Genomic DNA, 26,870 nt, shown 5'->3' on the forward strand with positions numbered 1-26,870 from the left:
ACCTGATCTTCTCTTACAGTGGGAGGGACTTTGCTCTCCCTGTCCCTCTTGCAGTCCATCCACTCAAGAGGTGTGGGAAGAGAGGTTGCCAGTGAAGACTGAGGCAAAAAATTTGTTGAATACCTCAGCCTTTTCCTTGTCCATTGTTACCAGTTTGCCAGATGTGTTCATCGGGGGGGTACGCTTTCTTTGACCTTCCTTTTCTGGCTGACACACCCTTAGAAGCCCTTCTTCTTATTCTTTGCATCCCTTGCCAAGTTCAGCTTCAGCTGTGCCTTGGCCTTCCTGACCCCATCCCTACACAACCGGGCAGCGTCCCTATACTCTTACCAGGATACCTGTCCCTGCTTCCAGTGCCTGTGTAGTTTCCACATGTTAGCACAACCATAGTGAAATTTCAAACAAAGTTTTGATAACAGTGTAGATAATTAGTCAGCTTTTGTAACAACATTTGGTAAAATATGACATGACCAATGACAAAATCTATGACATTGCTGGAAATGCCATGAGAAAGTGTGTTATCCTTATAGACAATGTATGCTAAAATGACCTCTGCTAGCTATACAGGCAGTGGTCTAGATATGAGTTGCTATGCTGCAATTACTCTTTATTTGGCTACACATGCCTACGCATGCCCAGCCTCTGGGCAACTTTCCTTTCTTAGTGTGAAGAACTGAAAAACTGGGAAAAACAAGTATAGCTTAGAGTTGCCTTTTGCTTGCTATGATGCTGTGCCAAAAGGATTTTACCAAAGATGTGGTTTCTTGTTTTCACTATCCACCTAGATCAGCTGATCTCTTAGACTTAACGTTTGCAATACCAGTACTTGCAACTGTGATTTCAAAATTGATTTTCAATTAACAGTTACCAGTATTGACTTACTAACTATCCATGTGAGCAAACTTCGACAGGGTCAGAGTCCATCCAAATACATCTTCTTTATTTAAGCAAATGCTTACAAAGCCCCATTTCAGATACTTGTCCAGATCTATAAAGAGTTGTAAAATATATTTTCTAATAGATTTTGTAATGATTGCAGGAATGCAATGAGTAAAGTGAGTTTAAGGCCTAAGCATTTAATTAGGTCCTTTCAGATCAGCAGAATCCAAAAAGAACTTCAGTTTACAATAGTTAAATAATTATTTGAGGTAATCCTGGGCACGTTAGTTGATTTATTGGAAAACATGTGTGGAGGATTAAATACAGGAAGAACAGAAACAGCAAATATACAACAAAAGAAAAAAAGAATGAGGGAACTATGGATGACTAATGGCAATGCAAGTATGCAAGAGCTTTTGAACTAAAATTCAAGACAATCTTGAAAAAATGAAGTTACAGTCAGAAAAGAATGAAATTTATTAGGGAAAAGAGAACTTTCAAACAGGAATAATCTGCTGCATTATTAAAGAATGAGGAAATAATTCTTCAGAAAAAGGATTGGAGTTATAGCAGTTAGCAAGCTGAATATAGGTCAGCAATGCCATGCTACATCAAAGAAAACAAATTTGTAGGACGTACAAACACTAGTGTAGCCTGCAAGACACATGCATATCCTGAAAACAAGAGTGCTTTTCGCTCCTACCCAGTCTGAAATAGGCATGGCAGTTTGTATCAGCTTCTTTCTGACTTCTTAGGCTCTAAAGGAAGTCCAAGTAAAGACCAATAACTTCATTTTCCTCCCTCCCTCCCTCTGTTTCTCTTTTTCTCTCTTCTCTTCCTCTCCTCCTCCATCTTACTAGTTCCTGTGTTATTTAGATGGTTTTCCATGCTCCCAGACAATCAAGCATTCCTGACATTCTGCCTAGTGGTCCTGGAAACCTGTTATCTTTCTCGCTCATGACCTTCCAGCCTCTTGGGCTGAAGAAGCAAAGTCCCTGAGGAACATGATTTTTGGACCTCACAAATGACTCCAGATTCCTTTCAAGAAAATGAGCCCCCAGCCCTTGATTAGGAGATTTATGAGTTATCAGGAGCTGTGGATTTTGATTTTACCAGTTTGCCTTTATTAGGAATTGGGAGAGAAATATCTTTACATTTTTAGAGCTGAGTCTTTTAAGCCTAAGTACCATGTTCCATTTGGGATGTGGATTTAGTTCTGAACAACTCATCTGAAACAGATATTTCTCTCTGCTCCCTGAGGGATTTATTGGCAAAACTAGCCATCTATTAACATTATCTTGGGACTCTGCACAGTGAGAATAGATGCTATAAATCTTAGTTGTATAAAAGCCCAGAAGCTATAAGGTTTTACTGGGCAGCAAATAGAAAATTCCAATAAGTTCAGACCTGTTTATTTTACTTAGAGTGAAAGAACATTCTGAGTGAAGCTTGGCTGGAAACGTCTTTGGAGACAGCCATTCTGCCTACCTCACACTAACCAAATATACATCACACCTTGCCCTTGCATGCTTTTTCTCGAATACATGTAATCATTTTGCATGGGCTGTGCAAAATAACAGGAACTTGTATTACTAATTACTGTGTCAATGGCCTTGGTCTTGGATGTGATTAGAACTAATAATAAAAGAAACGAACAAATGTATCTATAATATTACACTCCATTAGTAGCAAAAGTCTACAATTTAAATTTACATTACTCACCAGGATTCATGTTTCTCAACTGTCAGATCAAATTAAGATTATACAGAGCCCAATTAGCTCTGGTTACCTGTGTTAGTTTTTCCTGACTGGTCTCACTAAAATTATTACAGAAAGTCATAGATCTACTTAAGCATAGTTAAAAAATTTATTGCTAAAAGCAGAAGATGTTTATCTATTCAGAGCTTGACAGTAAGAGGGTGTCCAGACTTGGTGGATTTGAGGCCCCAAAAATACTCTTTGATTTGTGCCTTTTAAATTTACTTTTACTGTACATACCATTTTCTTTCCACATTGATCATGCATAATTCATTCTAGCTAACCTCATTTGCAACAAATATTTTTTCAGCAGTTACTGTCATATCACCATAGTTATTTTGTTATTGTAGTTTATTGCATTGCATTTCCAACTAAATCCAGTTCTAGCAAAGAAACTGAACATTACCACTTAACGCAACTACTGGCTTTATTCTAACTTTTAACCAATAAAAATCTGATAACAATCTTTCTGGATATAAGGCTGGTTTCCATACAGTGATATACCTATGGTACAATTTACTTATCCAAGAAGATTTTTTAATCTAAGTGTTGCCAGCTTGCTTTTTTGCCCAGCTGCAATATTGTAACAGGATTAAAAAGCCACCATCATATTCAAAGGGAAGAAAAAGTTCTATTACATTATAGCTTAAACAGTCTTACGCACTTACGAAGTTTAAAATTTTGATTATTTAAATTTAAACCTGAAAAGGACAAAACTGTACCTATTCTTACAGGTGTAAGAATAAGTATAAAATTCTTACCTGTTCTTAGAGGTGTATTAACCTCTAAGCTATTTGTAATTTATGTAAATAAGAAAACACTTAGAGGAAAAAGTATTTCATTTAACTATGACAGTAAAAATAAATTAAAAACACTTCATACAATCAAAAGTTTCCATCTCCTTTAAAATACTTACAATTAAATTAGTGGAAACCACAATACATTTGTATTTACTTTAAAAAAAAGAACACTGAAAAATTTATTGCTCATGTAAGACATATCTGGCATGCTGCTGTGCTGCTCCACATTAACCTTTCCTCTCTCTTGATCATTTGCTTCTTATTCAGAGGCAAGGAAGGCAGCTGTAGGTGTATAAGGTAACTTGCAATCCCTGTACAAGGCAAGAAAATAAACTATGGAACCTTGTTGCTGAAAGGCTGCAGGGGCAATACTTATTTGGATCCCATAAAAATTTAATTTAATCTGAAGGTTGTCAAATTAATATTCATAATCCTGAAGGTACATAAGCCAGTTAAGTGCTCACATCACGCCTCACTTTTAATTTGGGAAATGGTATTTCTTCCTAAATAAAATTAAAGCATCAGAATTCTGCAGTAACTAACTGCTCTGCAACAAAAATATTTTTCTTTCAAAGGCTTTATTTGTATCAGAATTATAGAATCATAGAACAGCCCAGGTTGGAAGGGACCTCAAAAGTTCATCTGGTCGAACCTTTCGTGGAAAAGGGAAACTGGACGAGATTATCTAGCACCCTGTCCAATTGCATCTTGAAAACCTCTAGTGACAGGGACTCTACCACACCCCTGGGGATGTTGTTCCAGTGAACGACTTTTTGCTGCAAAACATTTCTTTCTTATATCAAGAGGAAAGTTCTTGATACTTCAAATAGCACATTGAAATGAGAAGAAACAACTAAATGTTTTAATTTAATGAAGGTCTCTATTCATTTATATGGGGAGGTATAGAACCTGAGTCCTTTGAAAGCTCTGCAAGCCATTTCCAGGAAAGGTTTAGGGTAAATACCTCTGCAAAGGCAGCATGTTACTTTTGATTTCAACTTCACCTTTTTTTCCATTGCTAACAAAGGGACTGGTACCAGTGGGTGAAAAATAGTAATCTGAAAACTTGGTTTTTTAGGCAGTCATCTATTTATGACAATAGGGTTATTGCACCCACTCTTGAAGAGCAAAAGAGAGACAGGATAAACCACCCATTAGGTGGTGTCATGGTAATCATTGTGATTAGCAACCCCATGAACAGGGCCCTGGAGGATATCTTCATTTCTCATGGGTCTTGGCCAAGATAAGAATGCCAAGCGTGTTATTGGACAAAAAAATCAATACATTAAATTCTACCAAAAAATTAAGCAGCCAGCCTAGGAAATTGAATGTGAAGAATTCATGCAGTGTGATAAATTTAGCAGCAGTAAAATGGCTGGTTAGAAAACTTGGAAAATTAGAACCACAAGAAAGCTTCTTAGGATAGGGATAAAACAGTCCAATACGAATCATACAAAAGTTCAAATCATACAGATACACAGGCAACAGACTATAGGGAGGAGGAAGAGGAAAAATTTTACCATCAGCTTGACAATGAGGAAGTGTGTTTATGTTTCATGACAAAAATGAATGTCTTCAAAAAAAAAAAAGCAGCAGAACCAATTGCAGGCAGGCTGTGGGACTGCTGCAAGGATTTGTGTAACTATGAAGTAAACGTTGACTTAACATTAACACATTAACAACTGAACAAGAGTCAGAGAGTATTTGTGCATCCTTAGAGTTATTAAATGAGGAGCAGGAAGTTACAGCTTTGGAGAATCCCCATGAGGAAAAGCTAAACATTTGCAAAAAAGAAGGGAGATACTGCCATTAATATAATTCACAGACTTCACACTTACCAACTGTCAGGACGTTACTTGCCGAAAATGGACCTTGACAGTACGATCATATATCTACCTGATCTGCAAAAACATTACCTGAGGAGGAGGAAGAAGGTTTTAGAATGACATCAAGTACAATAGATCAGATATTCAACTTGAGAAATTGAACAGAAAATACTGAGAATATGAAATGGAACTACACTGCAACTTCACAGGCTTCAATAAAGCATTTGATCATGTATGGCAAGGAATACTATGGACTGTGACGAAGACACTCAACATTAGCAAAAGAATAGTGACGACCCTTGAAATCCTTTATTACCGTGCAGGGAGTAAAGTCCTTGAAGGTAACACACTGAGTAAGTAGTTCCATATAACAGCTGGTGTAAGAAAGTGATGTCTCCTCTTGCCACATCCCTTCAATTGTTTCCTTGAACATGCTATGTCAAAGGACTCTGAAAACTTTGAAGGAGTGCTGTCAGTTAGAGGTAGTAATATAGGTAATCTATCCTTTGAAGATGATGTAGATTTGATAGGAGGAATGGGACCAGGATGTGCAAATACAATGACAGAGCTGTACAGCACTGCAATGATGTATGGTATGGAGATCAGGAGAAAAAAAGAGCAGTGTAATGACAATGAGGATTACTGACACTGAACAAGAAATAGACATCAAAAGCAAGAAAGCTGAATGAGGGGACTTATTCAAGTATCTCAGAACTACTACCATGAAAGACGGAAAACCTGAAACAGAAATCCAAAGAATTGCCCTCATGCTAGCAGTGTTCACAGTCCAAAGTACAATCTGGAAAGACAAGAACCACCTTAGTAGATCCAAGAGAAAAAAAAAGAAACTTCTTAGAAATATTGTGTTCTCGAGAGCATGAACAGTGTGAAACGGGTGAAACTCAAACAGCAGCAATAGAATGAAGAATTCAAGCCTTTGAATTCAGATGTCTCTGCAGAATTCAATGGATACCATATACAGTGCACAGAACTAACAGCTCTATTACAGAGGAGCAGGATCTGCAGTAATTGGATCCCATGAGCCTCTGCTAGCAGCAGGGCAAAGAGAGAAGTTGGAAAGGTTTGGCAATGTGACTAAAGCAAAAGGTCTAGAAAACATAATTTTGCAGGAAAAAAATGAAGAGAAAAGAGGAGGAGCTGTTTGTGGACAACCTGGTAAAAAACATCACCAGAAGCTGGACAGGAAAATCTCTAGCAGAACTTCTTCAAGCAGTTAAAACCAGCTGAAATGAAAGGAGATTATAGTTATCACCTCACTATGACCCAGCCAGCCAGAGGAGAAGAAAGGGATTATGGCAGCACAAAAATCTGTTATAAAACACATCAATACAGAATTTCTAGGAAGCCATGTCAGTGTTACTATGTTTTATAAACAGATAAGATGTATTTTTTTGTTCTTTACTGCCTTTCTTCTTTCTTGTATTTGTTCAAGTAACATTTAGTCATTTCCAGAGCTGCGCTCTCTTCCCTAGGTAAAAGGAAAACAAATATTTGCTCAATACATTGTTGTTAGGGGAAGAGGGTCAAATCTGGCAGCTCGAGAGAGACAAAGCTGCCACAGCTCCATGCCCCCAGGTCCAGCGGGTAGTGAGGCTGAGCACGTATTCCCTAGGCACACCAGGCACATGCAGAAACATGTCTGCACTATATATGCATGTATACATACAATGGACTGCACAGATGAACACAGAGACACACAGAGCACTCACACACAGCCAGCACAGACAGCAATGACCTCATCCTGCTCGTGTCCCTGGCTGTGCAGGATGAAGACCCGCTAGTGGGAATATGTATATATGTGTATATACAATGTGGATGCCCCCACAGCTGGGCTTATATATGCAGGCGTCCCAGTAGCTGCCCCTGGAGCCCAGTTGCTGGCAGGTGGACATACAAAACCCTGAGGCCACAGCCCTGCTCTAGCTGCTGGCACAAATGCCCTCAAACATGCAAACACACACAAAGAGCCGTCTGGGACTCCCCTGGTCCGCGGTAGCCACTTCCCAGCCCACCCCCTGTGGTCTCACCCCAAGAGGCCCACTGACCCCCTGGCTCCCAGACCACCTCACCTACTCGCTGGCTCACCCGGCTCAATCTTCGCTGGCACACACACACTCCTCACTCGCACACCCACGCTTGCTCCAGGGGCTGGCACCACGGACACATGGGACCTCCAACCTGCAGTCTGGCTGCACTCACACCCCCAGACACACACAGGCACATGAGAGTCCCTCATCCAGGAAAAGAGTAGAAAGGAATTTAATAAGAAGACAGGACAGACAGTGCTGATCAGGTGCAGAGCATGGCCAAACAGGTGTACCAACCAGCAAACTATTTACACACAGCTACCCCTTCTTTTCCTTTTATTTTCCCACACCTCCTCCTCCCCAAACCACCTTGATCCCTCTCTTTCCCCACCTTTAATTCCTCCCCTAAATATCCCATAATAAGTCTTGTGCAACTCCCGAGTGTTCTTCCCCTGCACCCCATAACACGTCCGATGCCCCTAGGCAGTGACCCCCCTCAGCCCAAAAGGTGCTCTGATGTTGACCCATGGTGGTGGGTTTCATGCCTGGCCAATGTCCTGGAACAGCCCTGGGAAGGGCCTGGACAGTTCGTCATTTCCTCTGAGACCTTAATTTGGGTTCCCATCTGCCATTGTCCTCCTGTCTGGATTTGTGGAGATGGGCCTTTGATGGTCTGGTGGCTCCTGTGATGGTCCTGAGAGAAGCCAGGGCAAGGCATTATTTGGGCCCCCCCACCTGCCCCTGTGCTCCTTTGTGAGGGTATAGACGAGCTTTTATCACACAACCTAATAATTATAATTGGCTAACTGTCATATTATGTTACCTTCCCTTCTGCTGAGTAAGGTAAGAGATTGTACTTTTGACTTCCACCTTTTATTTCAGTTTAACTTTTGCTGCACAACCATCTTCTGCAGAAGCATCCCAGAGCAGGTTGTTTCTCAACCTGTTAGAGACTGACCCAGATTCAGTTTGTGTTTTCTCATGGCTTTTCTTCTGTAGTTGTATATCTACCTGCAGACTGTCACTGCTGTATTCATTCTCTCTGTGCTCCTTTTGTATCAGGAGAACTTACTTATATGAGCATCTTTTAGTGATGTCAGTAAAAAACTTGTGATGTAAACAGAATCCAGGAGACACTGGAATTACGAATGCCCATAACTCAGATCATTAGACAGAAATGCATCACCTCTGATATTCCCAAATTCCTCCAACTCAGCAACACCATCCTCAGGCTACTTCTGAAGCTAAATTTCAGCTGGATTCACTGTGCTGTCATGAAAACTCTCAGACAACAATAGCCATTGCTTATATGATCTCTCTTCCTAACTCATGAGATATATACTCAGGTTAAACTGGGTCCTGTAATAATCCCAATACACTTTCAAAATAAAAAAAAAGAAAAAGTTTTAATTAGCATACCAGCACAAGGAATATCTATTTGAATTTCATGCTGAATCTCTCTACCTGCTGTGCTTCATTTCAAATTTGAATGCTTTCATCTTTGTACTATGCTGCACCATTCACACAAAAGTCTTGGGGGAGTCCACCCAACCCCCTTCCTAATTTTACTTTAAAATCATTAGTGTCTGTAAGGGCCTATCTGACATGAACCACACAAAAAATATTATGGCTTTTTTTTCTGGATTCTTTGGTGAACAACTACTGATTCCTAATGAACAAAGAGGAAATGAAGGTTAACTACTTCTCAACCAAAGGTTATGGTGAGTCACCTAAATGTGGAATATCATTAGGCAGGAAAAAATAAAAGAAATCAGAGTAATTTATTTGATTTGGGCCTTAATCCTTGCTTTGAATCTGCAAAAATAAAGCAAAAATAAGATATGCTATGGACATTCTGTGTTCTTTATATGCAATAATAGAGAACAGATTTGGATTATTTTTCCCCTCAAAAGTGGAGTGTTTGATGCATGTGGAGGTTTTGTTAAAACTGAAGATTCTAATCCAAGTCAGGTTCTGACCTTGCAATCTTTATTTATGTTAATGGACCTTCAGCTTCAACAGTAAGTCAATGGGACTATTCTTATCAGTAAATATTACTGCTGCATATGAGTATGGTACATCTTGTGGTATTTCTGCTTGGGTTGGATGAGGAGATAAAATTCTAATTACTGAGGAATCCACATGGTGTCTTTCTACTCTCTTGGTTCAAAAAAAACCCTAAGTGGGTCAGAAATCTAAAAGAGTTGGTTAGTGTAAAGGGAAAGTAAGAAATCAATGACAAGTTGTACTAGAGATGGAAGCTGTAAAGGAAAGGTTGGGTTGAAGCTGGGACCCCAGCAGAGCTGTGGGAGACAAGAGCAAGAATATAGCTGATAGCAAAATGTGAAACTTGGTTCAGAGATAAAACGTAACTGTTCAAAAATACAGCCAACATTTTTTTCCACCCTTACTTGTATAATTGAAAAAAAAAAAAAATTGTATCCATTTCCAAAACAATGCAGCTGGTGCACAACCAGCCAAGTGCATAACAAGTATCACTGTTTCCACAGCTCTGTTTTCATCTGCATGTGTGTGGTACTCCAATAATAGTTTCTTGTTTTCTTTGTGTGACTTCCCTGAACTCTATAAATAACGTCTACAGGCTTTCCCTGTATGCTGTTTATTTCACCTGTTTTTAATTTGTCTAATGCAGATACAGCAGCAGTAAAATGATCATTCATAAATAAAGAGTTCTAAGCAAATTATGCAGGAATTGCTTTAAAAATTTGTCTTTTCAGATGTACTGAACAAAGCATCCTATATTTTGGTTTGGTTTAATGTGCTGTCAGTGGTTTATTAAACCACCACAAATAAGAGAAATATTTTCAGTATCAACAAGCACTGGTAATTCTTGCAGCCATTCAGCACAAAGGTTTTTAGCACTTTGTGCTGAAATGGTAATGGGAGAATTTGAAATGTTCAATGACCTGCAAGCTCCAATTCTACCTGCATACTTTGCTGTTGTAGCATTATTTAGATGGTGTATGAAGTAAAGCATGTAAAAGTCTAGCTGTTTAACTGTCTATGCAAGCTTTTTATTTCCTCTGTGACATTTCTTTATCTTCCCCAAAGTTGCTCTTTGGTCTTCCATTTAAATATGTTTCTTATTATTTTAAGCAAATCTAAGGTTAACTAGAAGCAGCCCTGACAAAGACTTGCTGATCATTTGCATTTTCTAAAAGCCTAGTATCCCTCAGCTTCTTCTAAATTTGAACTACCTTTAAAAATAACGGTCCTAAACTCCCTTTTTATAAATATCCCATTGGTTTAATGGATTTCTGCTGTCTGGCATCAGCTGAAGAGCTGACAAAGGTATCTGGCTGTGAATAACACTTTTTGGTTAGAGCCAATTCTGTATTCTCTTCCTAAAGTCTCACAGACAGACAGACACACAGAAGTAGTAGTTACTGATCTGAAGCAAGAGACCATTCAGTCTTTTAACTCCGTCCACTTGAGTTACAGAAGAAAAGATTAGTTCACCCTGTTGACTACACTAATACATTCTACCAGGCATTAGCAATGAGAGCACTTGTAGTCAGCTGCTGCAGGTTAGATTGAGTTAGTACATTGCAAAACCATGAAAATTTGTGAATCTGTCATTATATTCAGAGACAAGAGAAACTGGGTCCTTTCCATACTGATGATGCACTCATGCTGAAATTGAATACTGAAAGCTTAAACTTTATGCTCCTTTACTAAATTAAAACTTGTTGCTTTGGCAGGAACACACAGGTAATGTGTTTACCCATTGTGAATATATAACATGAAGTTTGAAGTAGCAAAGGATCAATTTAGCTTGCAGAGTACAACATGTGGGCTGTGAATTTCTTTCTTCTCTAATCAATGTTTCAAAGATACTGAAAGCCTGCAGCATAGAAACCTTCTAAATTTCTAACAGGGAGCTGCTTTTTCTGTATATGGTTGAAGAATCATTTGTAGACAACTGACCTGAAGTATTTTAAAGCTGAAAAAATTAATTTTTTAAGTATGAGCTGGGAGAAAAAGAAAGAGGGAGAGAGCACTTTCCATTCATACTGCTGTCTTCCATGGTATTCAAAGTTCCCATGATTCTCCCTGCGTCTTGGAAAATATACATCAGAAATTTGTGCTCTAAGAATGTGTTGGAAGAAGCCTTTCCTTCACTTCACATAAAAGCCATCACAGATGCAAAACTTTAACCTTCTTGCTCCAGTGAGAGTGGTGGTTTTTTTTCACAACAGTGCAATGATTTTGGGTAAGCATTAGAGGCAGAAAAGGTGCAAACTTGTGTGTTATATAACTTGCATTTGCTCATGGCAGCTGGAATTGCACAGAAACTTTTGCAAGTTCCTGAACATGTTGTCTCCCACTGGAGCTCTGCCTATGGTATACCATCCTCAGAGCTTAACTGCACGATATAGCCCCAATAGCAATCTGTAAGTGAAAATACACTTTCTGAGTGTTTCAGTGACCTTGATTGCACTAGGCAGGTGGGCCCATTTCAGAAGTGCCAAAGCAGCAGCTCTATAAAAGGACTGAGGTGCCCATTCCAAGTCTGTGATTTAAGTAATTTTAATTAATCTCCACTACAGAGCACTGCTGCTGCTTCTCTGCAGTTAGATATTTTAGCTCAACAAAGGCTAGACATTGATAGCTAAGACCATAACGAAATAAAAATTCTTTTCCCCATTTAAGGTCAAAATAACCACTAATGTAAACAGTTGTGACTTCTGTCCCCTTCCTCAGCCCCCCCAGATATTTAACTGGTGAAACGGTTGGAGAAGATTTAAGTGATAGTCTGCTAGGCATTTTACTCCCAGGCCATCACTGTATTTATTGCACATAAACGATGCTCGCGTCGCTCATGCCTTTTCCATATTGTTTAAAAGTGATCTCATCATTTCCTCAGCTTTCTATTCCCTCCAGTGTGCCTGGAGTTCTGATTAGTAATTTACCACAGAGCTCTATAACAGTGAATACTCTACTGCTGCTGTTAATTAAATCTGTGTGGGTATTCACTCACAAGAGACAATCATTGCAGCAAGATATTGTCAGGCCTGAGGCTTTGCACTAATAGAATCTGTACATATCCCAGAGGTGATATGTTCTGTATCTGGAGAGGAAGCAGTGAGCCAGATCTTCTAACATATCCAGCTGGTGATTCGGTGAATGAATGCCAAGGGGACAAGCTTCAAAAGACAACGTTCCTAAGACTGAAAGATGGGCAGAATAAGAGCAAAACAATATGGATATTTTATCATTCTTGATATAATGTAATCTCATAACCTGAGATTTAGTCGGTGTTTCTTTTAACTTTAATTTGGAACACATGACTGACATGGAGTGCTTTAAGTTGTTAAAATTAATCATTTAGAGGGACGTCATACACAGTGAATGGTATAGTTATATTAGGAGCATAGATGAGTTGAGGAGACACATGGTAAAAGCAGTTTATAGCACAATACTGAAGAATTACATAAAGGAGCTTTAAAGAAACTACTGACAATTTGCCATCAGTTAGATTCAGTGGTGACCCATAAAACATTCCCCTGTCAGATAATGATAGCTTTTGCCATATTCAAGGTATTTTCTAACGTGTGTCAGGAGGTTATGTGCACCACAGGAAAAGTGAAAGATTTTAAAGGTTACCATTGTCTTCATTAGCCCCATCACATTAACAAAGGGACAGTTGCCTCTAGCAGGCAATAGTTGCCTCATGAACTCTGCACACGAATTGCTGCAGTACAGGCATCTGCAACAAGATCCAGTCTATTGTTAGGAGGGAATGCCTTCTGTCATAAATTAGCATTAACTGGGTTACACAAATGGTTTAGGTACTATACAGGGCATAGCTTTTCTTCTTTATAAAAGTTATAAAAACTGTAATTATCTTCCAGTCTACAAAGTGAGTGATTAAAAACTATCTCTGTTCATACAGATATAATTATCTTTATATATGCACATGGGGATTTATAATAACTAATGAAACAAGAATTATTATAATGGATGAAGAAAATACGTGGTTAGTAAGCAATGAAAATGGTTGCCTCAAACTTTGGAAGATGTAGTGAGTTTAAACTATGTTTTTGCAAGTCTACAAAATGCTAGTATACACAATGCTTTATCTGTTCAGAAAACCATTGTTACTATTTATATAAACATCACTGTATCCATTGTGAATAGTCTATTTGCTTTGTTGAATAGATAAAGATGAACAGGATGAGAGCAGATTTGTTCCATATACATAAATAGGTCTATATATACCTAATAAATATTAATGTGTATCTATATAGTTAATAATACATATCTTATATAAAATATACCTGATAAATGGTTGTATATATCTAAAGAAGAGGACAACTAGATTAGCAGACCTTATTACAAAATCTGGAGACAAGAAGTTTCCTAGAAGCAGGTGATAGCCTGGATTTGTGGTATCAAACATCAACCATTCAAACCTTGGATGTCTAATCCAAACTGGTCACCTAACTCACATCAGTAACCACAGCAGTAATCAACTCTAGAAGAAGATTTGTCACACCTATCATGGACATTTATTTTAGGGTAGTGCTTGTGGCCCTTTCTACACCTGTCTATCACTGCAGTGGTCAGCAGAGCCACTTGAGCAGCACACTGTTCATAATAAAAAAGTATAAGTGATTGGCATGATTCCTCTTCTGAGCTCTTGACAGCTGCAGAATTTGCTTCTGTTCAGGGCCTGGAAGAGCTTCGACAGGTTACGGTTTTGATCACTGGAGGGAACAAGAGATGATTCACTGAGGTGCTTTGATGTCAGTGGGTATAACTCAAAGTGCCTCTGTGGTAAATAAAAATTGTTGAGGGGAAGTTGCTGTTGATATGAAGCAAATAAAACAAAGAAGAAAAGGGGAGCTTTGATGATTTAATAATCTAGGTTTAGTATCAGGATCTTGTAAAATTGTTGCAGGTGCTGGGATGGGGACTGCATGGGCTTCTGAGTGTTGATAAGGAGTAGAGCTCAGCACTTTCTACCATGTCTATTTTTAATGCATGCACATTTCAGAAGCACATTGTGAAGAAACTCTGGTAGACATAGACTCTGCTGGAGATTTGGTCACAGTCATTGTTTCTCTTTCATGTGACTTGTGTGGATTCTGCTTCTCTGGCACATGAAAGCCAACAAGCATAGTAATAATGGTGTTAAATGCCACTTGAAAAAGCCTGTGAATGTATATTTAAGGATCACTTCATGATACACATGCCAGAGAGAATATTTTCTTACTTATCATCCTATTTTAATGTTTTTCCATGACATATAATAGATATTAAATACTGCATATACACATATTGTATCCAGATACAAAATGAGACAGCAACCAATTTAAAATCACCCAGAAACAAGTAAAAACTGAACTAGAGGGCCTTTTTTTTTCCCTAAGTAGTAATGAATAACTAAAAATGAAGCCATGGTTACTTACTTCCACTGTTGTTCTACAAAGTGCTTCTGACTTTAACACATTGAGAAAATTAGTAGCTGGTTCAAATGAAGATTTTATGGAGAAAGTATTTGTTTTACAATTCTTCTTTTAAGAAGTGCGATCTGTAAATTTTTATTTGGTAGGCTAAGCACCCAGAATCACTTCTAGTGGAACACAGTGTCTGGGGTGCAGGAAACTCAGACCCAGTGGTCTTTGTGAATGCTACTGAGAATGATGCAAGGAGAGATTTCTAAGATGCAGGAGAAATTCTAGTGATAAATTACAACTGGAAATGACTCTGAGAATTTTGTTTACCCAGTGCCTGTGCTTATACATAAATTGGCAAAATTGATCTTTCAAGTTTGATGAGTCACATTACTTTTCTTTAAAAGGCTTTAGAGTTCCTGTCATCTGCAAAACCTTCAGAGGTCATGCATTTCCAAGCTTGTTGAGCTGTGACCTCCATCTCCCAGAAACAGAACTTAGTCCCTGTATTTGTTTCATAAACCATAACTGTGAGCCAGTTCCTAAAGGTTGTTCTCCTCCAGCACACTGTGTTTCAACATGGAACTTCTTAACTAAAGCAAAACTTCTCCCCCGCTCCCTGCCATTATACAGGAGACAAAACTAAGACATTCCCCTCTCCTTTAAAAAAAAAAGATAAAAAAATGAACAGCTGCATGCTTTGCTTCCTCCTTTTGCTATCTCTATCTACTGCTTTAGGAAGCTTCTCAGCTTTTCTTTCAGAATCAGATTCATTTCTTTACTGTGCTTAGCGCTCCATTGGACTGTTACAGTGAGCACAAGGGGAAAAAAAACATGACTTAGTGAAATTCTTAATGAATGCTTTGTGAAATAGCTGTGCTTTGTGGAAGGTGGGCAGAGTAAACGCAGCTATATAGCTTGATGACAACAATTTAAAAAATAATAGCTACAAAACCAAAAGTCAATTATAAAATTCTGCATTTAAGTTCATGAAGATATTTATTCCAGCCAAATAGAGAAATCCCAAAGAGAAATCAGTCATTGCTTAGGTGCTATCAGTTGCTTCCACTATAATGACCTCTACCTACTTTGTATGTATATTATGATGTACAAACAAGAAAAAATGAGGTTTTTTCAGTCTATTTGTCATTGACAAGTAAGATTTGCTAATGATTATTTTGCTATCACTCTAATTTACAAAGCAGGGTGACAAACTGAGCAATAAGTGAAGGATGAAAAAGAGGAGCAGTATCACTTTGCATTTTAGCTGAGAGGCTGAGCGAGCAAATCACATATATCTACAGTATAACAGCTTGTTATTATTTCTGGCATCCGTTCTTGCTGTTCCACCTCAGAAACTTATGATGCCTATGTTTTAAAAGAAATTCAAGGGTTAATGATGGAACCTGTTTAATAATGAGAGGCTTAGCATTTCAGTAAGATTGTAAAAAATAAATAAATATGTCAAGCTCTCTATTCCATCAACAATAACAATTGCCATACCCAGAGTTCAGTTTCATCATTCCTTAGCAATGTGAACTCCTTATTTACCTTAAACAGGAGAGATTCTTAGGGATATTGAAGTCCAGCCTCTCTGATATGTCTGTAAAAACATAACTTTTGAATGTTGAGTTTCATTTTGATTATTGCTCAGAATCTGCTTATAGTACTGCATTTTGGTTTAGGAAGAATTACTTAATTATGTCCTGTTCTTGAAGCCTTTACTCAACTGAACCTTATATGAGTACTTGAGGATTAGTAGTACATCAATGCATTTATAAATTTCTGAGTCATAGGAATTATCATGCTGGATCACAAGAAGCTTCCTTGTGGACCAGCATCCTCTAATCCAGAAGACCTGTATCAAATGCCTCGATGAAAAGTACAAAGAAACTAGCAGTAAGCAGACATGGAATAACATGCCCTCTAAACAGTTTCCTACAGGCTTTCTTGTACTCAGAAACCCTCAAACTTTTCTCCTGTTCAAAATTTCTATTTTTTTCTTTTAATATCATTACAGTTATTCTGGATAATCTTGTCGTCTTTTAAAGACGACACTACTAAGTACTATATAAACTTAATTTTCTTGGACATCACCACGAGCAGCAAGGAATAGCTTTCATATTGCTTTCAAGAATGTTTTTCTTTCCTGTGTCATATCTGATTTGCTTAGGTAAGTGGTTATATAGATCCATAGAATTAAATCTCATGCAATACCATCAAAGTATTTCCTATATAATTCCAGGCATATTCTCCGTGATCTGTCCAGCAGTGAGATAAAAGCCCCACTACTATGCTTTCTGCTGGTTTTGATTTGAGAACAAGGAAGGCTATGGAATTTCAATGAGATGAGAGTAAACATTAATACTACAGACTCTTGCTCTTGGTGCATTCATGCTGAACTTCAGGCAGGTGACTGAGGTGCTTAATTTAGGACAGTGTCTACCCACAGCTTTTGTGACAGTTACTGGAGAGAAAGGGAGAGAGCGGTACCTCTGAAGAGTGGTTCAGATCTCGGCTGGTCTGAGCTGCTCTCCAGAATGGTCTAATTTTTTTTCCTGATTACCTAAGCAGAAAGCCAAGACAAAAACAGTCATGATCAGCTGGAAAAGTGAGGGATAGTCCAAATAGAAGATGCCTAATAACAGCTTCTGCAGTAGTTTGGTAAAGTCTCTACATTCCCTGGTTCAGCATGAATTAATAATCCACAAGAAATGTCAGAATTTTAGTTTTATGTCTGTCTATCTATCTAACTAAATGCTGTTTTTAAGCTAATGACAAATTTTTAAAAGGGGGAGGGATGGGACATGAATATCTCTTCTTACATTGTCCAATTAGCCCTAATTAAGGACTGTTCAGAGATCCATTCAACACACTGACTCAAGTAGGCAGAGCACTGAAAGGAGACAGGAAAAAGGGGAATATGAGGACATTCAAATCAGAACGAAAATGAAACCATTTTTGGGCTGTGATACCTGGCATTCCAAAAAAAGAAAATTTCTAGATGAGTTTGAAAGGGAAACATGGACACTAACAAAATGAAATGAGAATTACTAATATGGGAAAAGGGGATTACGTAGCTGGTGGGACATAGAAATGAACAGTGGTGCACAACAAATGTTAACAGGCATGAGAGACTGCTGGACTCAGTGACTAGGTTGAAAGGCATGTAGCTCAGCTTTATCTTTTTCTGATTGTCCTGCTAAGGTGACAGCAAAACAAAACATTCAGAAAAGTTGGCATAAGTCTTAACATACTGTCAAAAAATCTCCAGTATTAAAATCACATTATCTGGGAGGAAGAGTGAAGCACGTAAAATTAAGCAATGCCTGAATTCAGATTGACACTGTAATCTAAACTGTATCTCGATGTCCCTTTGTCTTATGATAGTTCTTAACTGCATGGTGACATATGCCCTGATGTAGCCTACCTAAATTAAGCACTTACAGAAATACCTAAAATTCAAGTGTAGTTATTCAACATTCTGCTGATAGCCTGTCAGGAGGCAGGTAACTTTCACATCTGATTCTGCCACTGCAGGAGCTGAATGGTCCCTGGGGTGGCCTGTTTCATCCCACTGACCTCAGAAAAAGTGGAAAGTGGAGGCACCTCAATTAAGTGCCTACAGCATAATGGGATGAATAACGGCAGGAACAGGACTGATTTGGTTCAGAGAGGCATCTGTCAGAATGAATGGTGCAGATTTAATGAGCAACTAATCAATATTTGGTATTCTCACTGCTGGTAAGTGAGCGAGCACATGCCATCTTTGCTGAACACGTCTAATTTTGCTGTCCATGTAGAATAATTAATTTCCTCATTAGTATTTCCGTGGTGCTCCTCACTGAAGTACCTGAATTACTCATAAAAATTAATTGGTGCATCTTCTTAACACCCTGTGCAAGATGACACATAGCGGCAAAGACTCTCAGGATATGTAATGCTCAGCACTGTAACACCTAAGAGTTATCTACCGTGTCCACAGTGAAGTTTATAGGGCTGAATTATACCCCCAGGTCAATTTACATTCAACTGAAGACAGTGAGTGTCACCTCTGCCAGGACACTGAGGGTTGGGAGGCACAAGCTGACCAGCTAGATAGTATAAAGACGTGGATGGGTATGTCTGAAATTGTCATAGGTGGCTGTCTCCAGGATTCAGCAAGACTTCTCTGTGAAACCTCTTTTGAGCTTACACACATAGCCCATTCTCTCAGCCAGGTATTTAGCATGTTCACCTCAAGAAATAGTCCATCCTACACGTAGAGATGGGAAACAAGAGCATCAGTATCTCAGATTACCGTATAGGTTACGTTTTAACAGATTACATATGGGAGTGTCTGGCAGGGGTCTAAGGAATCCTAAATACCAGACTCATAGACCAAGAAGGAGGGATATTAGAAGGAATATATACCAGAAAATCAGCATGGTTAGGCCCAGGGGCATGTACTTTTGAATCTCAAAGTGCTCTAGTTAGGTATATTGACTCCTGTCTTTGCTGAGATGAATCCTTTGCCGGACCTTTCCTTGAAGCCTTCTGTGCCTGTGGTCATCTCACGTACCTAAGCAAGGTAGGCAGGGTTGTCCTGCATTGCTCTTAAATTCTGCCTAGGAGGCATTTCAGGTGCCTTCTACTGCCTGAGAGGTTAACGTTACAAAGTCTAACTACCTGCTATTACCTGAAGAGTAAGAGCATTCATATGTGAAGCTATTCTGGGGTATCTGGCTGTCCTGTGTTCAGTTATTCATGTGTCCCTTCTCTTCTGTTCCTGGAACGAATAAGGCAGCATTCTTCTAGACAAAAGTTTTCTTGCTTACAAAGTGCTTTTTCATCCCCTTGGGAGCTCTATTTTCTTAGACAGGAACCCTCTGTATTCACACAGTTCTGCCTCACTGTCATGCAGAATTTCACTGTTGCAGGGTTTTCACCTACCTACAACTATTTTCCCACCATTTACCAGCTCCTGACAAGAAATGTCTCCCAGAAATGCTCCCCATGCTAGTTCCTAGTTTCAGTTTTTCACCTGCTCAGTCTCTGCTCCCCATTCAGTATCACATCTAACTTTATCTTTCCCACCTGACCAGATCTGGTGTTTCCTCCTGCACTTGCTGTTTCTGAAGCTCTTCCCTATATCAAAGATCAGGAATATCCTTGTATCACTTCTTCTTATTAGCACTTTCCATTTCGAACCTCCTTTTGACTGAAAAAAAAAAAAAAATCATACCAGGTCCATCTGTGATAATGATGGCTAGTACCATCACTGGAAACAATGGCCTAATTATGAGAACTATTAAAATGAAAAATTTTATCCTATCCATATCCAAATCAAGTAACGTTCATACTTCAGCGGTATGACAAAACATGGAAGAAATAGAGCTAAAAAATTCTGAGTGGACCATGATATTTATCTGGTATGATCAGGCTGCAGAAAGAGGATATAGAATTTGTGACAGAGAACACCAAGGAAATTGCCTTCAGGGTTCAGTAACGGGATTATCACCTTAATCCTTTTGAGATAGATACACTGAGTTCCATGTCATTAACTATATTGTGTAGGTCTTTGGGAAAAAAAAGAAAACCTGTAAGATGGAGGGTTTGGTTAACATAAAAGGCTGCTTACATCTGACCTATACAGCCATAAATTGCAAAGTGCTTCATAAAGCACTTCACCTCAGCTCTTACTGCTGGAAAATCCTTAGCTGCAGTTAGCAGACATCTTCTCAAAAGGTGGTTATTGAATACATTGGGACCATGTAGAAGGAATTGTAACATAAACAGTACTAATATACATTGAGAAGAATGGAGAGAGGCATGTGAACTGTTATTAACCTGAGTACTCTGATGATAGCTATGAGTAAAGTGCTGTAACCTCTCACTTCCCACCAGTTCAATCCAACTATTTACACTTGCATGTGAATCTGGCCAAATACTGAACCACTTGAGCGTAATCAGTGGGAGATGTGGCCATTTACTTTCTCCTGAGACTTTCTCAGGATGTGAAGTTGCTCCTGGAAGTAAATGCTTCACGGCTTTTAAAGGTGTACATAACACAAAATGAATCTTTCCTTGGCTACTATTACAACTGACTTTTTAAAAAAATACTTACAACTTTCTTTTCTTTTTTTTTTTAATATGAAGATTGTAATGGATATTTTTAGTTATAAAAGTTTGTCATATGTAGCCACATAAAAAACCCCTGACAATTTACTGTCCATATTAAAAAAGTGGTTGCTGCTCTAACTACAGTTCCAAGTTAACAGTTCCAGTTAGTTGTTATTTTTGTTAAAGAAAAAATGTCTAGAAGCACTAATATGAGTTACTTAAAATGTTTGAATTAACTGTTTAACTATTGCAGGTAATAAAAATTATTCTGACATTTCTGAATGTGGGAAAAGTTACTCCTTTTCCTACATTAAATTTTCAAGGCAGTTTTCAATAGGTTTTTAGTATATCTAGGAATCATTTATGAAAACATATATGTATATGTCTGTGCATATTAAACACAGATACTTTATAGTTGAAAGTGGAATGCTTTGTTGTCTTTGATCTTTCATTGCATAATACCACTCTATAAAGGCTCAAGAGAGAGTTAATATGAAAGAGCTAATAATTTCATATATGTAAGCTGTTAATAGCTGTCTGATAGTGTTTCATTCCAGAAAATATTGTTATGCTAAATTATTACAGGAATTACTTAATACTATTTGCCTATTTTTGCCATTATCCACTTAATATATTATTTGACAATTATTTTCATTATTTAGGAACTCTATAATTAATGAAATGCTATTACGCAAATGATGCATTTAATGAACAACGTCAGTATTCAGTGGAGAGATTCTTAATGATTTACATGCTGTGTCCAACATTGTTTAATACCAAAACAACACAGGAGATGAAAATGCCCAGTAAACATTATTTTGGGGGCATTCTGGTTCTGAGCCTTTTTGAACAGAAATTGAGGTTGCATTTAAAAGTGTTTTCACAGCAATTCAGAGCTCTAGTTTTTACCTGAGAAGTCCCTAAACCTCTCTTGCATTTTGAGTGATTTAAAGACTTTTGACTGTAAAGATTCAATCGATAGTTCTTTCAACAGCTTAAGATTCTGACACTTAGATAAGTTCCTCCTGAAGCCAGAGATAAGACAACCAGACAATTTGGAGTTAACAGCTCCTGACTGGCTTAAAAAATGGACAGTGAATTCCTTCCTTTACACCCAGATGCCTGGCAGGTCTGTTCACGGGCAGAGAAAGAACTGGACCACAGTGCTCTTAAGGCAGAAGTGCATAACTATCACCTTTTCAAAGAGGAAATGAAGGTGGTATGTACTATCCTAAAGGAATGTCAAGTCAGCCTTGGACTGGGGTGCCACTCCTTTCTCATCTAATGTGGGAAAGCACTCACACTTCGTTTGTGTGCTGTATGTAGTCAGAGCAGCATGGCCTCATAGTTTTCAATATTTTATAAAGCATACTCACTGCAATTTCAAAAACAACCACAAACACAATCCTTTACTAAAGCTCCTGTGACCACCTGTTGTGATTTAACCCCAGCCAGCAACTAAGCGCCACGCAGACGCTCACTCACTTCCCCCTGACCCAGGGGGATGGGGGAGAGAATTGGGAAAAGAAGTAAAACTCTTGGGTTGAGATAAGAACAGTTTAATAGAACAGAAAAGAAGAAACTAATAATGATAATGATAACACTAATAAAATGACAACAGTAATAATAAAAGGATTGGAATATACAAATGATGCGCAGTGCAATTGCTCACCACCCGCCAACTGACGCCCCGTTAGTTCCCGAGCAGTGATCCCCCTGCCCCCACTCCCCCCAGTTTATATACTGGGCATGACGTGACATGGTATGACATACCCCTTTGGACAGTTTGGGTCAGCTGCCCTGGCTCTGTCCCCTCCCAACTTCTTGTGCCCCTCCAGCTTTCTCGCTGGCTGGGCATCAGAAGCTGAAAAATCCTTGACTTTAGACTAAATATTACTTAGCAACAACCGAAAACATCAGTGTGTTATCAACATTCTTCTCATATCGAACTCAAAACATAGCACTGTACCAGCTACTAGGAAGACAATTAACTCTATCCCAGATGAAACCCGGACACCATCACTTTTTCTCTATTCCCGCTCAGTAACCACATTTTCTGCAGTACTAATTTACAAATATTTTTTCCATAATAACTGGTTTTTGGACTAAAATTTTCTGTATTGTTCAAGAACTTCTTATCAATTTAATTTATGTCTCTGAGTTTCTTCTCTCTCCTTACTCCCCTTTTACAGAGTTCCTTCCCTTTCCCGCTCCCTCCCTTCTCTCCTATACTACTCTTTCCCATCCAGGTACTTCTCACTTTCTTCAGTGCTTTATCATCTAATGTAATGTAATGTAATGGAATCTAATCTAATCTATTTTGCTCCCTAAGCATTTTTCTTGCTATTACTACCTACTGTCATCTCTCTTTCATCTCCTTGGATGGGATCAGAGCATGAATTCCGTCACACTTTAAATACAGGGGCTGAGAATCTCAGACAGTGAGAATATGTGGATGCTGCTCTCCAAAGAGAGTTAGCTGACAGCTTTGAGTATGCAATGACTAAAATGAGCTTTTTGAAAGTATTCATTGGCATGGTGCTAAGAAAATAGCTAAAAGGAAGACAGATATATATAAAAATTTCCTGGATATGTTTTTTTAAGGTAAAATGTATCCTTTCTAGGTTAAATACGATGTAGGAAAAGTGGTAAGAAATACACATACTAGAGTAGTGTATATCTTGAAGGAACATCTTAAAATCAATTTCAATTTAAAAAAGAAGTGTGTCTATGTGTGTGCACACATATAAATATAAAAACACTAGAGAAACTTCGTTGTTAACAAAAGCCTTCAGGAGATATTTAATGAGATCTTCTTTTCCAAATAATTTTTCAAATTACTTCCTAACTTCTTTGAGGGTTGGTTTGCTAAGAAATTATGTCTGAGAACATAAAATAAAAAATGAATATTACTATTTCAGTTAAAGCGATAACACAATTATTCTCTTTCAAGATAGAAAATGTGCGGAACCAGCAGTACTCCAGAGTGTGCCCAAGTAGAAGCACATTAAGAAGACATTAGCAGTATGGAGTCCAGAGCCTCATGCCAAGCATGGGGGGCTCAGGGCTTGTGCTCATGTGGGCTCAGCTCTGCTCAGACAGCAAAGGGCACATGATTAATTCTGAGAGTAGAAAAAGGAAATAGTTCTAAGATTTAAAGTAAAATCCAAAAAGGGGGATGGAAAATAACAGATAAATCAATAGCTCTTCAAAACAGCTTCTCACAGATTCCAACAAACAGGGTTTGTTTAGGTGAGGTTACATAAACACACATACTTTACAAATACCAAATTCCTATGGGATACATTTGGGTTCTTTCAGACTGAATAACATTTTTTCAGTGCAAGAGTCACAGATGTCAAACAGTCAGTGGCCTGAAGATTGGTTGCTGTCTTACCTGTGTTTATTATAAACTTTCATGGAAATTTAAGCTACAGAATGCTTTCAGTTAGAAGGCACATATTTAAAAACACCTCTACATGAGAAATAAGTCAATTACTTGAAAACAGTGCATAATGGAATTGTTGTGAAAAAACATGATTCTCAACACAAACAGGGTTGTTATGTATTTCTCTCAAAAGAATAGTGTTGCTTTAGAATGGAGATGGCAGCACAAAGAATATGCAAGTCAAAGACCTGAAAACCTAACCTATCCTATCCTACCTTATGTAGGTTTATAAATTTATTTCTTAATCTCAAAGTGCCTGAACACTTTCCAGAGAAGTATTCATTACTGTGACTATGCATCTGCCATATACAGTTTGTTGTCCTCTCCTCTTCCAGGGGAACAGCACATGTATAGCAGTAGAAAGTAAGGACTCTTACTTTCCTAGAGTTTTAGCCTTTTCTTCCTTCATTGTTTTTTAAAATGTACATCTTGTGATGTATTTGTTAGAGAGGGCAAGGTACAAGAAATGCACTCTGCACTGGGGGCAGGAGCAGATGGGATTTGTGATGGCACATTCTTCTGGACGGTGCGAGTAGACAGTAGGGAGAGTAGGGAGTGTAGGGAGTGCATTTTTGCATCAGCCTCTAAGAAATGCATGCCACCTGCATAGATGAATTTTACTGTGGCAGTAGAATGTTCTGTTATACTGGAAGACTAGGGCTGTCACTGATGCTTTTAATTTCTGAGCTGTAGATTTTTGTTCTCCTCTTATCTTGAGCATAGGCCATAAAAAACACTGTAGGGCCAAGACCTTGAACTTGATTATGTATTTTGTAGAATGGGCACCAAACTTATTCTCATCAGGGACCAGATCTGACAGTCTGGCACCTGGTGCATACTCCATTTGGCAAAAGATATTGAAGCAGATACAGCTACTGTAAAGGTATTGGTATTTCTGCGTGGACTACATCTACACAGTCTGTTGCTGCTTCTGCACGGAAAGCAGTATAAGGGCAGATCAGTGGGGGAGGCCTGATGTGGAAGGTAAGGCTGTTTCATCCAGATGCTTGGCTGTATGAATATGGTCACACTGCTGCGGTGCCAAAACTGGAGTGTCTGCTGAACGATGTGCTCTACCATGTGGATTTATCAGTTTCAGGGTGTGCTATTCTGTCCACAAACTCTGCTGCAAAGATTCACAGAAAGTCTGTGTCCCATATCCTTCTTCTATAGGAAAACACTGGAAAATGAGCTTGATGTGCTTATGATGGCCTCTGTTGCTAGGAGATACTTGACTGGATTTGGTGTTACTTGGAATTTCTTAGGCACTGAAGACATGACATCAAGGTACATCAGTAACCACTGCCCAGCTGAGGATTGTGGAAAGCACTAATAGCCGAGGCCAGGATTTTGCCTGCAATATGGGATGAAGCCTACAGCTCAGTAGCTGAGGAAAGAAAGTTCATAACTCTTCAAAGCCTGCTTTTCAGTGAGTAATGCAAGAATACTCCTGGAGTGTGGTCTGAACTGGTGACATATAGATGCATCCCTGGTTAAATGATCTTTCCCGAGTGTCAATAGGTGATCTTGTTTAAGCACCAGATCATCTTGCTGTTAGTACTATGTTTGTAGTGAAGGACTGATTCCAACACACACCATTTTCAAATTAGCGACACTTGGTTCCAAGCCATTTAATCAATTCACCTACTTCATCACTGTTAGAATGTTGGTGATGTAGCATATTGAAAATATGATTAATTAATGTGGGAATTCTCAGTGGTAGGGAAGAGAGGGAAAGGTTGGAGTGGAGTTTCTTATCAGGTGCTTCCCTGGAGGACGGATTCAAAGCCCTTGGCATTTTCATGTTGATAATTAGACACAGTCCCAGTCTGAATGGAGAGGCTGTACAATCGCTAGGATGAAATGACTTACATGGGACTGACAAGTGCCTTCAGATGTCTGTACTCAGAGGTAGGGTGGCCATGGCACAGCATGAAGGTAATGTCGGGCTGTGAATCCTAGTTTCACAGACACATACTTCTCAGCGTATTTCTTCAGCAGGCATTTTAGTCTGGCAGAGAGATTGCATTTTTCTTATACCCCTCTCTCCCTAATGTCTGTTTTAGCCAGCCACTCCATATGCCAGGAATTGTGACTGACACTTCTCTCTGTTAACTGTACAGTGCCACAGTTAACAAAACACCTAAAAACCTGAAGTACCAAGCAAGGGGAGATGGGAACATTTATGGGAATTTGCTCATAGAAGCAATGTAGGGAAGTCAAACTGATTTGTTTTGAGAGGGGCCATACCCAAAGTGCCAACAGTTTAGGCAAAAAAAAATAATCCTGAAGTGACTAAATTTGTATATGTTCAGTTTGAATTCAATCTAGACACATATACTGTGTTGAAACACGGGTACCAGAAACAGGCCTGTCTGTTCTTAGGTCCTGCAAGGACTCTGCCAGAGATGCTCTGAGATTTCAGGACACAGCGTGCTTTAAGTTTCACCTAAAAGGGTGGTGGCTTTTGCCAGAAATGTTTGCTTAGTAAGGAAGAGATTTGGGTTCCAGTGCTGCTCTGGGGGAGGAATGAATCTCTAAAAGAGTGCCCAGATGACTGGGTTACAGGCTGGCTCCTGGAACAGATG

Source organism: Aquila chrysaetos, chromosome 5 (assembly GCF_900496995.4).
Source record: "Aquila chrysaetos chrysaetos chromosome 5, bAquChr1.4, whole genome shotgun sequence".
NCBI classification, from domain to species: domain Eukaryota; kingdom Metazoa; phylum Chordata; class Aves; order Accipitriformes; family Accipitridae; genus Aquila; species Aquila chrysaetos.